This window comes from Miniopterus schreibersii (assembly GCF_964146895.1).
Source record: "Miniopterus schreibersii genome assembly, chromosome: 3".
NCBI classification, from domain to species: domain Eukaryota; kingdom Metazoa; phylum Chordata; class Mammalia; order Chiroptera; family Miniopteridae; genus Miniopterus; species Miniopterus schreibersii.
The window spans coordinates 3617255-3631304 of NC_138103.1; positions in this window are offsets into that span (position 1 = coordinate 3617255).

Here is a 14050-nt window from a genome sequence, read left to right on the forward strand (position 1 = left end):
AATGCCCTTTCCTGTCCCAGGGTCCCACGTTGCATTTAGTTGCTGTGTCTTTAGTTTCTTCCAGGCTATGGCAGGTTCTTGTCTTTCATAATCTTGACACTGTTGATGAGCACTTGTCAGTCATTCTGTAGAATGTCTTTCAATCTGACTTTCTCTGATGTTTTCTCATGATTAAATTAAAATATTCTGTTATGCATTTTGGGCAAGAACACCATAGGAGTGACGTTGTGTTCTTCTCAGTGCATCCTACCGGGGGTGGGGTGGGGGGGGGGGTAGGCATTGTGTTATTGCTTCTTCCAATAACTTTTTAAAAAGCAGAAGAGTTAGCCCTGACCGGGTGGCTCGGTTGGTTGGAGCATTGTCCCGCATGCCAAAAGGTGGTGGGTTTGATTCCTGGGCGGGGCACATACCAAGGTTTTGGGTTCAGTTCCCAGTCAGGCATGTGTGGGAAGCAATTGATAGATGTTTCTCTCTCACATCAATGTTTTGCTCTCTCCCTCTCTCTCTAAAATCAAACAAACAAACAAAAGATGAGTTAGGCCCGGCCGGGCGTGGCTCAGCGGTTGAGCGTCGACCTAGGATCCAGGCGATAGAGGTTCGATTCCCGGTCAGGGCACATGCCCGGGTTGTGGGCTCGATCAATGACTCTCTCATCATTGATGTTTCTGTCTCTTTCTCTCCCTCTCCTTTCCTCTCTCTGAAATCAATAAAGATATATTTAAAAACAAAAACAAAAAAAACCCCATGAGTTAGAGTATGGAGAGTAAATAACTCTGCTGAGGTCCACAGTTTAGAACCAAGCAGAATCCCAGGCTACATACAAATGGTCCTGGGAGCAGCATGAGGTGATGGACTAAGGATAGTGGAACATCAGGATAGAAGGGGTCTGGGTCCCTGATAACCATGGAGTTACCAGAGCAGTCCTGGACTCCCTATCTCAAAGCTCCTTATTATTGCAAGAGAAAAATAAATTTCTATATTGCTCAAGTCACTGATACATTGAGGGGTTTTGGTTTGCACGCACCTTGAGCAAGGAATGAGGAAAGGTCATTTTAATGTGAGATGACCCAGATAGCAAGTTCCATCTGAAATTAAATTAGTGTTTCTCCAAATGCTCCTTCTTCCACCAGACATCAAGGTCCCTGTGGTGACCATGCAGATCCCAGGGGACCAGCCACCCAAATCTTCTAAATCAGCCTCTGTGAGGTGGGTCCCAGAAGCTGCAGTGTAACCTGTTGCCCAGTGCTTGTATGCACCTTACAGCTCCTGATGTAGAGGAAGGAAGGAATGTATGGGGTGGAGAAAGGAAGTAGAGTGTTGACCACGTATCTAAATCCAATTTGCCTGAAGGGGAGGGCTGTTATGTGACGCCCTCCTTGTAGGAGAGTTAGACATCGCTGCCCTGACGAACTCAGCAAAGCAATGCAATTTTCTTCAGTCAAATGTGAGCAGAAGTGACACGTGTGACTTCTAAGTAGAACTCCTTAATGCTACTACACGTTTCACCAAGTCTCAGTAACATTCCCAGTAGAGGCTATCCTATCAGCCTGTGTCCTGGTTTGAACGTAACATGGAGAGAACCTCACCCAGCCTGTGCTGGAACTGTGGAGAGAGTAAGAAACAACCTTCAATTCTCAGGCCAGAGAATTGAAGGTCGTTACTGCGGCAGCACCTAACCCATTCTGGCTGATAACAGCTAAGTTATCTAACGCTAATTCACCTCGTGGCCTGTGCACATAACTACAAGGATATTTTCTTCAAGTTGCCTAAGGGAATTTTTTACTTAATTTAATTTCTTTGAAACATTTTCTAAATGTGTACTATTTTTATTCTTGTGGGTGCCTTTTTTCTCTTCTGTCTGCTGAATAACCTTTCTTTAATGTGTATGTTTCTCCCAATAAATATTTTCAGACCTACAGCATTTTGTACAGGATTTACCAAATTCATCCCTTTTGATTACTTTAGCTTCTTGATTTTGTTTTGTCCTGTACTGTGAATGCCTGAGTGTACTTCATGAGCTCAACCTAATTAATATGTAGCCAGCATTCCCTCCTGTTTAAGGAGGCGCTAGCATTTTGACAGGAAGGAGGGGGTTCAGAATTGTATTGAATTCCACTCTATTTTATTTTTCAAGATACTTAATTCATAAAGGTGTCCTGGGATTGTGAGACACAATGACACACATAACATTACTACCAGATATATTTATTACTAAATTATGAACGTTTGCAGAAAAGATCTCTAGAGAAGCTGGCAAAAAGTCATTACAGTGTTTGAACATTCATTCATTCACTCAACACATGTCTATCGAGTGCCTCCATCTACCAGGGCGACAGCAGGGAATGGCAGGTGGCTGCCCTAGGGGAGGGCTCAATAAGACTGGATGGTTCGAGGCAGGATCAGGGCCAGTGGCATGACTGAGCAAGTTACTTCACTGCCCTCCAGGAGCCTCAGTTTCCCCATCTGTAAGATGCAGATGGCCATAACTCACATGGTTATATGAGAAATGAATGAGCTCGTGTAGGTAAAGGGACGCAAAGCTGGGCAGCAGCAAGTGGTAGCCTTGCTGACCTGAGACAAATACCCTCGAGTGAGGACTCCTCAAGATTGTGAGCAGAGGAGGAAAGTGTAACAGTGGAGAAAGTAAGACAGTGGCAGAGCCGAGGGGAAAGGTGGTTTGTTAACTTGGGGCACTTACGCTTACTGGCAGAGGGAGAGTGCAAACACTGACGCCTCCAGAGGGGTGGGACAGAGGCGGAACCAAGCCTTGGACAGCCCAGGCCGGCTGGAATCTGGGGCAGAGAAGTTAGCTCAACCCAGAGAGGCGGGCCCACTCCTCTGAGGCAGTGACGCCCCTAAGAGGAGAGCAAGGAGGTGCCCAGACTCCTGGGGGACAGGCGGGTTGAGGGACTTCAGCTGGAGGGCGTGGAGGGCTTGGGCGGGGGGCGACACTGATGTAGCAGCTTGAAGCCACTGGGAAAGGTTGGCAGAGAAGGGGCAGCTCTGGCCTGGACCCTTCCTCGGGGCCTGCGGGGGCTCAGCAGGTGCGGGGACCGACGGGATGACCCTGGGCGGCAGCACCCCCTCCCTGTTCCTCTGCAGACGTGAGGAGCTCGCAAGGTTTACGGTCTGAGGAGCACCACTGCTTTGCCCCGGGCTCCCTAGGAACCTGAGGGCAGTCAGGCTGTCCCTCTGTCCTCCGGGACGGTGTGAGGAGAAGCTGGCCAGGTCCCCGTCACCGAGTCCTCCGTGAACTTGCCCTTTGCCCTTTTCCTGAGAAGGGCGAGGGAGTTCACCCCGCTCACCAGGCCCCGTGACCTGCCCGCTTCTCTCACCCGCCACCCTGCCCCCTCCCTGTCCCCGGGGGTGCCACGCGTGTCCCGTGTAGAAGGCCACACGAGCTTATAGTGGCATAAAACCTTGTAACAGCTTCCTAAGGCGGCGACCTCCTCCACTGTCCGTCTCAGAGAGGGAGCGGTGGGGGGATAGCTGACGGCGGAGATCCCACGCTGGGCCCGCGCCCCCTCCTCCCGCACCCGCACCGCTGTGCCTCTGCCCGCAACGCAGCTGCAGGGTCTACTCCTCCTCCAGATGGCGCTTCGCTGGCCCCTCGGGCGGCCTCCCGCACTTCTCTCCCTGTCCGTCTGTCCTGGGGAAGGGCCTGTCTCCTCCGTGGGACTGCAGGTGCCGTGTGTCAGCCCAGCTCCTGCCCCTGCCCCTGGCACAGACCAGGAATCATTCAGCGTCTGCGCGGTGGGCACCGAGTGAACGAACCCAGCGGGGCCCCAGAGGAGCAGCGACCAAGGCTCCTGCAGGTGGCGGGAGCTGAACAGGCCGCCAGGAGGTGGCACCGAGGGGCCAGCAGACAAGTAGGGGAAAGAAGAGCCTGGAATGTGGTGGCTGAGGGCTGTTAGCGGTTCCCTGCTTAGGGCCAAGTCCTTTGCCCTGTGTGGCTGCAAAACCACGTCACAGGTACGCAGCCCGGCCTGCGGCTGAAGTGAGGGCCTCGCCTCTTCCCGAATGTGGGTGCCGCGGTCACTGCTGGCTAAGGCCCTTGGCCCCGGCGTTGGAGTGTCCTCAGTTTCGGTCCTGGCTTTGCTACTTACCAGCTTGAAATTCATTGGAGCAAGTCGCTTAACTTCCCCTGAGCCTCCGAGAAATGGGCAGGATGATCATCGTAGCCACCCCCGGAGAGGCGCCGCGAAGGTGGGAGGGGAGTGGGGCACAGGGGTGCCTGGCACAGGGAGGGCACAGGCTGTCAGTGGTGATCAGTATGAGAGTTGGGAGTGGGCTTTATGAACAGACTTAAACAAATTATGGGGGCGTCTTAACCCCCCAAACACACGCCTGGATGCACCGGGCAAGGCTCCTGCAAGGCGAGGAGGGTCAGTAGAGGTTCAGGGGCTTCCAGCCTCACTGGGGGCTGGAAAGGAGGCTCCAGGGCTCACGGCCCCTAGGCTGCAGCCATTCCCCTCCCCCTCTGGTGAAAGCAGCGCTGTGACTCACAAAGTGGCCCTTTTAAAAATGGTTTCAGCCCGGCCGGGCGTGGCTCAGCGGCTGAGCATCGGCCTGGGATCCAGGAGATCGGGGTTCGATTCCCGGTCAGGGCACATGCCCCAGTTGCGGGCTGCAGCCGATCAATGACTCTCATCATTGATGTTTCTGTCTCTCTCTCCCTCTCCTTTCCTCTCTCTGAAATCAATAAAGATATATTAAAAAAAACAAAAAAAAAAAATGGTTTCAGCAGCGTCATAAAAGCGTTGGGGGGGGGGGGGCTCCTGCGACCTCTGACCTGGTGGTAAATTGTAGCTCTGGGCAAAAGCCGCTGCAGGGAGCGTCCCCCCCACCCCCCCCAATCGATAGCGGAGCCCTCCCTTCTCCCTGTGCTGCTTGCTGCTCCAGCCCTGCGGTGGGGTGGGCGGTCAGGGGGTGGGCCCGGGGAGTGGGTCAAAGCCAAGGTGGGTTCAGCTCTGCTGGACTGGGCAGGCAGGGCCAAGCCAGGCCACCACCGGGCATCGTCCTACAGGAGGCTGCAGTCCTTGAGTCCTAGGAATCCGGAGGTTGGCAGGAGTGTATAGGGGGTGGGGTTGGCAGCGATGGAATCGGACCCAGGATCTGAAGCGAGGCTGTAGCCCAAGCAGCCTCCACCAGGCCCTTTCTGCCTGGTGTCCCACTGGGTGGCTGTCATAACAAGACAGTGACTGCCAGCTTCAGCCCTGAACTCAAGAAGCTTAGGTGTGTGATTCTAGCTTTGCCTCATACTAACTGTGACTTTGGGGAAATGACTTCTTTGGGCCTCAGTTTCCTCACCTGCAAAATGGAATTGTTAAAGTGGCTTCTGCAAGTTGATGTGCTGTTATGGGTTTGGTATATTCAGTTCACCCTCAGCTTGCTGTGGTTTGAATTTTTGTGCCCCCTCCCATCTACCTCCCCCCCATATGTTGATACCTAATGCCCAGTGTGATGACATTAGGATGTGAGGCCTTTGGGTAATGCTTAGGTCATGAGAGTGGGGCCCTGATGAATGGGATCAGTGACCTTTTAGGGACCACAGAGAATTCTCTCACCTCCTCTGCCCTGTGAGGACACAGCTAGAAGAGGGCTGTCTATGAACCACGCAGCAGACCCTCACCAGACATCCTTACCGGACACCAAATTTGCTGGTGCCTGGATCCTGGACTTCCCAGCTTCTAGAACTATGAGAAATAATTGTTTATAAGTCACCCCTTTTATGATTATTTTATTGCAGCTGAAGAACTAAAACACAGTCCTACAGCCCCACAGACATGACTAAAGGATGACAGTGTCTTTCCTGCTGAGCCCAGAGAGCCCCACTATTGCCCCAAGTGCCCGCTAATCAATGAGGGCTGGCGTTCAGGACCAAGTCTACAGGCATCACTGGCCGGGGCCTTGCCAGACCTAGGGCTTCAGGCTACATCACAATGACACCCTTTCACCTCGCTTAAGACTGAAAAAGCTGCCTTTATTGCAGGTAAGCACATTCTAGCTTTCATTGCAGAGGGAAGTTTACATCAGCCAATATATTCACAGGTCAATGTGCACATCTTCCCGTCATTATTTAGAGGAAGATAATATATCTGAAGATAAATTTTGGCATATCATTTGCGTGATATGACCTATTATGATGATGTGATAGCTCACCAGGTTTTGACAATTAGATGAAATAATGTACATAAATCACTTGGCACAGTAGCGAGAACATGGCACTGCTCAGGAAAAGTTAGCCCCACTATAATAAGATACCAGTGGCTGCAGCCCAGGGGTGTGGGCGGGGATCATTGTTTAGTTAGGATTAGGTTTTGCTGCATAAACTCTGCTTGATGTCACACCCATGCTTGCCCCTTCCTGTCCCAGTCCTACCTTATTGGGAGAACGTCTAATAAATGACTCTCATGTGAATGCTTGTTTTGAGGCTGGCAGACCAGCCAGATTCCAAGCCAGTTCAACCAAGCAGAACTCAGCAGCACCTTTTTCGCAGCTGGCCTCCTCATATCACCAGCAGCTAACACTCGCTCTGGGCATAGATTAATTGGTTCAATCCTCACAGTAACTCTATGAAGTAGATACTCCTTCATCTGCATTCTAGATGAAGAAACTGAGAGCCAGAGAGGCCAGTGACTTGCCCAAGGGCTCACAGCTAGTAAGTGGCAGAGGCTGAATGAAAACCTAGGCAATTTGGATCGTAGTGTCTGGGTCTTAATAGTTCTCTCTGTAGCCGGTCACTAAAAGGCACCCAGGAGGACTCCGTAACTGAGTGGCAGGAGTTGTTGATGTAAGCAGCAAATCAGTTGGGAAGTCAGTTATCCATGGCTAATAAAATAATTTGGTTGGAAAAGCAACCAAAATGTCCATGAGAAGAAATTTTGAATAAAACTAAGCAAAATAAATTTTAAATAGTGAGTGATTTTGGAAAAAAATACGAGTTTGTGTATAATGTTTCCCTGGGGCCTTGCTGGTGCTTGATTGGGGTCACTCTGTCTCTGGACAGCCTGAGTTTGGGTCCTGTAATAGTTCCTGTAGGCCTCCTGCCTGAAGAGCTAGGTGGCAGGTGAGCACATGTAACCCCCTCCCCCCCACACACACACACACACCTGGAGGCTGGAGGTGTCATCTTTTCATTAATTAAATAATTAATTATTTTTTATTGACTTTATTGGGGTGACAATGGTTCACAAACCCTACAGATTTTAAGTGTACAACTCAATGAAACGTCATCTTCACACTGCATCCTGTGCCCATCACCCCAAGCAGCCTCTTTCTGTCCCCATTTATCCCCCCTTTGCCCACTTCCACCTACCCCTCACCCCTTTTCCCTCCTGCTATCACCACACTGTTTGTGCCTATGTGTCATACATATACATATATATATATTTAATCCCTTCACTTTCTTTGATCCAGTGCCCAACTCCCCTCCCCTCTGACAGCTGACTGTTCCATGCATCCATGCCTCTGTTTCTATTTTGTTCATCAATTTATTTTGTTCATTAGATTCCACATGTAAATGAGATCATATGGTATTTGTTTTTCTCTGACTGGCTTATTTCACTTGGCATCATACTCTCCAGGTCCATCCATGCTGTCCCAAAGGGTAAGATTTCCTTCTTTTTTTATGGCTGCGTAGTATTCCATGCTGTGAATGTTCCACAGCTTTTTTATCCACTCACCTACTGATGGGCACTTGGGCTGCTTCCAGATCTTAGCTATTGTAAACTGTGCTGCTATGAAAACACAGGGGTGCACATATTCTTTCAAATGAGTGTTTCAGGTTTCTTAAGATATATTCCCAGAAGTGGAATAGCTAGGTCAAAAGGCAGTTCCATTTTTAATTTTTGAGGACACTCCGTACTGATTTCCACTGCCCCAGTCTGCATTCCCACCATCAGTGCACTAAGGCTCCCCTTTCTCCACACCCTCGCCAGCGCTTGTCCTTTGTTGATTTGCTAATGGTGGCCATTCTGACAGGTGTGAGGGGACACCTCATTGTCGTTTTAATTTGTGTCCCTCTGATGATTAGTGACATTGAGCATCTTTTCATATGTCTATTGGCCATCTGTATGTCCTGTTCGGAGAAGTGTCTGTTCAGGTCCTTTGCCCATTTTTTAATTGTCTTCTTTTTTTATTATTAATTTTCTTAGAGAGAGAGGAAAGGAGAGGGAGACAGAGGAAGAAACAATCAATGTGCAAGTGAACACTGATCTGCTCCCTACTGCATGCCCCTAACCAGGGATAGAGTCCACAACCCAGGCATGTGCCCTGACAGGGAATTGAACTGGCAAACTTTTGGTGCACAGGATGACACCCAACCAACTGAGCCACACTGGCCAGGGTGGGTTGTTTGTCTTCTTGGTGTTGAATTGTATAAACTCTTTATATATGTTTGACATTAACCCTTTAACCAGCTATATCATCGGCCAATATGTTCTCCCATACAGTGGGGTCCCTTTTCATTTTATTGATGGTTTCTTTTGCTGTGCAGTATCTTTTTAGTTAGATGTAGTCTCATTTGTTTATTTTTTTCCTTTGTTTCCCTTGCCTGAGGATATATATCAGAAAAAAATATTGCTAAGAGAAATGTCTGAGATTTTACTGCTTATGTTTTCTTCTAGGATTTCTATGGTCTCACGACTTGCATTTAAGTCTGCAATCCATATTGAATTTATTCTTGTGTCTAGTGTAAGTTGGTGGTCTAGTTTCATATTTTTGCACATATCTGTCCCAACACCTTTTATTGAAGGGGCTGTCTTTACCCCATTCTATATTCTTGCCTCCTTTGTCAAATATTAATCAACCATAAAGGCATGGGCATATTTGTGTGCTCTTTATTCTGTTCCATCGATATATATGCCTGTTCTTGTGCCAATACCATACTGGGTTTTTTTGTTAATCCTCCCAGGGAGTGAAAGGGAGGAGGGTGGGAGAGAGAGAAACATTGATGTGAGAGAGACATATTGATTGGTTGCCTACTGCATGTGCCCTGACTGGGCTGGGGATGAAACTTGCAACCCAGATATGTGCCCTTGACCAGGAATTGAACCCATAACCCTTCAGTGTGCCAGTCAATGCTCTAACCAGTGAGCAGCACAGGCCATGGCACCATGCTGTTTTGTTTACTATGTTTGTAGTATAGTTTGATATCAGGCAGTGTGATACATCCAACTGTGTTTTTCTGTCTCAAGATTGCTGAGGTTATTCACATCTTTTGTGGTTCCATATAAACTTTTGGAGTATTTGTTCTATATCTGTGAGATATGCCATTAGTATTATAATAGAAATTATGTTGAATCTGTAGATTGCTTCGGGTAGTATAGACACTTTAATGATGTTAATTTTTCCTATCTGTGAACACAGTATATGCTTCCACTTACTTGTGTTTTCCTCAATTTTTTCTTTACTATCTTATAATTTTCCAAGTACAGGTCTTTTGCCTCCTTCGTTAAATTTATTCCTAGGTACCTTATATTTTTGTTGCAATAGTAAATGGGATTGTTTTCTTAATTTCTCTTTCTGATAGTTCATTATTGATGTATAAAAATGCAATCAATTTCTGAATATTTATTTTGTATCCTGTTACTTTGCCAAATTCATTTATTAGATCTAGTAGTTTTTTGTGGAGTTTTTAAGGTTTTCTATGTACACTATCATCTCATCTGTGAATAATGACAGTTTTACCTCCTCCTTTCCAACTTGCATGCCTTTTATTTCTTCTTCTTGTCTGATCGCTGTGGCTAGGACTTCCAGTACTATGTTGAATAAGAGTGCTGAAAGCAGACATCCCTGTCTTGTTCCTGTTCTTAATGGAAATGCTTTTAGTTTTTGCCCATTGAGTATAATGCTGACTGTGAGTTTGTCATATATGGCCTTTATTATGTTGAGATATGTTCCCTCTATTCCCACTTTGCTGAGAGTTTTTATCATAAATGGGTGCCGGATTTTATCAAGTGCTTTTTCTGCATCTATTAATATAACCATGTGGTTTGTATCCTTCATTTTGTTTATGTGATGTATCACATTAATTTATTTGCGATTATTGTACCAACTTTGCCTCTTCAGAATAAATCCCTTTTGATCATGACATATGATTTTTTTAATGTATTGCTGGATCTGGTTGAAGGTGTTATCATAAAAAAACTGAAAAGGCCCAAGCAGCTCCCATGAGGTCCCTGTTATCAAGATCCTTCCTCACAGAAGCTGCGGTCAGCTCATCAAGGTGATGGCCAAGAGGGATGGTGCTGGGGCTGTCACTGAAAGCCAAGGTGAAGGAGGCACGAAGTGTAAGGCAGGGGGCTGGAATGTTCAAGATGGGTTCTTCATTCACATGTTGGCTGTATGGTTGACAGAGCTGGATGCTGGCCAGCACCTCTCTCTGTCTGTCTTTCTGTCTGTCTCTCTTTTCATGTGACCTCTTCTCATGGCTAGCTTGGACTTCCTCACAGCATGGACGTTTCAAAGTAGTCTGACTTCTGAAATGGTGGCAGGCTTCCACCCAAGAGTGCAAGCCAAGGCTATGCCTCTTAAAGGCCAGGCCTGGACCTCGCACATTGTTACTTCTCCCAAACTCCACTGACCAAGCCAGTCATAGGGGCCAACCCAGCTTTGAGGGGAGGGGAAAAAGACCCCACCTTTTAGATGGAAGATTGGCCAAGATTTACTCTGCCACAGAATATATGACATAAGCAAATATGAAGTTTTATTGTTGAGCTACTAGGATGTTGGGGTTGCTTGTTATAGCAACTGGCCCATGCTGACTAGTACACCCTGTCATAACTCATGTGGAGGGCTCTTTGCACCTTCCTTCCAAAGGAGTCCCTTCCACAAGGAGCATCTAGTAAGTGAAGCAAAAGCTAGAGAGAATGGAAGGCACTGTACAGAGAACTACCTCTGGCTCTTATAAAGATCTCAGTTTTCTGATTTTCCAACTCTTTTTGCATTAAAGGAAATTAAGTTCCAGCAGGAGATATATGGACTCATATTTTGTTCAGAGAACAGCTGTTATTAGGGAAATCAAGCTGATAATAAAAATGATCTATAGTCAAAATGGGCCATCTTGGAAGTAATGAGCTTCCCATCACCGGGGAGCATAGGCTGGTGTCACTGGGATGAGGGTTGAGGATTCCAGATCATCACTTCCATCCCCAAGACTAGTTCTACTCAAACCCAGTGAGATCCCAGTTTGGTGGGAAACTTTCCCATCCCAGGAGACCACCTGGTTAGAAACCTAAGCTCTGGCTCATACCAAGCAGGCAGCTAGGGAGCATGAATATTCATCTTTCTAGAATGATCCATTCTGCACACTTGAGCCTGAGAAATGGTTTTGACATGAATCGCATGCTCGCCTGATTAGGCTCTCCAATGGTTCCTCATAGCACTTGGAACAAAGTTAAAATTCCTGCTATGACGAGTGGCTCCATAGGTCTGGCCCTTTCATGTCTTACTGACTTCATCTCCAACCCTCTTGTCCTCACCACTCATGCTCGGCCACACTGGAAGACCCAGCACAACCCCACTGCTTCTCCTTCTGCACGCACACTGTTGTCCCCATCATTTCGCCATTCTTATCTTTGCTCAAGGTGGCCTCATTAGGGGACCTTCCCTGATCAGCCTATGTACAATAGAGATCCCCATCATTCGCCATCCCCCTGCTATAGTTCACTTTCTATGAAAATTTATTTGCTTACTTGTTTATCTTTATGTCTTCCCCCATAAAGTGTGATTTCCAGGAGATATCTTAGCTATCTCACATTTGCTTTTGTGTCACTAAGGTTCTGAAAACTGCCTGGCACAGAGCAAGCATTGGAGAAGATCAGTGAAACACATGGGGAAATGAATGGATATTTGGAGCTCTCCTGGCTTCTGGCACAGAGCAGGGAACCACTGACTTTGTGGAGTACTGAATGGATGCCAAGATTGACTGTGGCTTCACTGACATCGTGGGTACATGAAGCCTGGTGATTTTATTCTTCAGAGGGGTCGCTGAAATTCAAGAGAGAATGATGTGGACAACTGCAGAATGGGGTCGGCCCAGGAGGGATCTTGACAGCTCTATCCTCAGCTTCCAAAAACTCTTCTGCCTCCCTCCTCCTTCACACACTCTAGCATGGATGGCTGATCCAGCAAAGAGTGCGTAGGCAAGTGAGGTTCTTCAAGGCTTGGTTCAACAGACCATCAACTCTCTGGGTGTACAGGTGCGCTCCTGAAAGGACAGGCCATCTGGATGGGTATAACATGTAGTCAGGCTTTTTTAAAGGCTAATGCTTGGATAGTATTGTGAAATGTTAATTTATACTTTCTCCCTTTTCCTTCCTTCCATGCAGGCAGGTGGCAGGCTTGGCGTTGGATTGCCTCGGGGGAGGAATGTGTCAGGGCTGAAGACAGAACTATTCCCCGAGATTTCTGTTGTTGCTAAAAACCTAAAGATATTGAGGGTAGGTTTGTGGGAGGAGCAGAATGACTTGGAAGACTCAGGAAGGAGGGAGAGGAGCTTCTCTCAGATGCAGGAAAAGAGATGTCCCCCTGGGCTAGGGAAGAGGCCAGAGGCCAGTGGGTCCCCAGAACAGTGGGAAGGCAGAACAACCCCAGGGAAAAATGGACAAAGACTGTAAGGACCTGTGTTCCAAATCTTGCCGCATTCTACAGGGGTGGAAGCATCAGAGAGAACTCAGAGCTGAAGACAGCACACAGATGGAATGAAAGAACTCTTGAAAAGCTGATGATTGAAGATCCTGTGCCCCAGGCTTTGGCTGTGTAAGACCCCTTGACACTATAGCCTGGGTTGAGTGGAAGGAGCCCCTAAGAAACTGAAGTAGAGGTTCCTGCTAACACCATGATGCTCTAATGGGAAATTTGGCTGCTTATGGAAAATAGAGAGATGTGACCTTTTATTTTTAATTTAAATCATTTTTTATTTTTAAATTACAGCAAAGATCAATTTGTACTTCTTAATCCCTTCATCTTTTTGATCTATCTCCCCAACCCCCCTCCTATCTGGCAACCATCATAATGTTCTCTGTATCTATTAGTCTGTTTCTGTTCTGCTTCTTCATTTGTTTTTTTAGATTCAATTGTTAATAGATATGTATTTATTGCCATTTTATTGTTCATATTTTTTATCTTTTGCTTTCTTCTTTGTAAAGAAGACCCTTCAACATTTCATGTAATACTGGTTTGGTGGTGATGAACTCCTTTAGCTTTTTCTTGTCTGGGAAGTTCTTTATCTGACCTTCAGTTCTAAATGATAGTCTTACTGGGTAGAATAATCTTGGTTTCAGGTCCTTGCTTTTCATCACTTTAATATTTCCTGCTACTCCCTCTGACCTGCAAAGTTTCTGTTGAGAAATCAGCTGACAATCTTATGGGATCTCCCTTGTAGGTAACTGACTGCTTTTCTCTTGCTGCTTTTAAGATTCTCTCTTTGTCTTTAAAATTTTTGAGTTTTAATTATGATGTGTCTTGCTGTGGGCCTCTTTGGGTTCATCTTGTTTGGAACTCTCTGTGTTTCCTGGATGTGTATTTCCTTCACCAGGTAGAAGTTTTCATTATTTTTTCAAAAGGTTTTCAATACCCTGTTCTCTCTCTTCTTTTTTCGGCACCTCCATAATGCAAATGTTGGGATGCTTTAAGTTGTCCCAGAGGCTCCTGACACTATCTTCATTTTTTGAATTATTTTTTCTTTTTATTGTTCTGATTGGGTGGTTTTTGCTTCCTTATCTTCCCAATCACTGATTTGATTCTCAGCTTCATCTGCTCTACTGTTGATTCCATGTAACTTCTTGAGCACTATAGTTAGTGTAGCCTTCATTTCTGACAGGTTCTTTTTATGGTTTCCATGTCCTTTTTTATGCTGTTTAAGTTCTCACTAAGTTCAACTACTCTTTCCCTAAGTTCATTGAGCATCTTTATAACCAGTCTTTTTAACTCTGCATCTAGTAGTTTGCTTGTCTCCATTTTTAGTTGTTTGTTGTTTTTGTGGGGTTTTTTTTCCTGGAGTTTTATTCTGTTCTTTCGTCTGGGACATATTTCTTTGTCTTCTCAT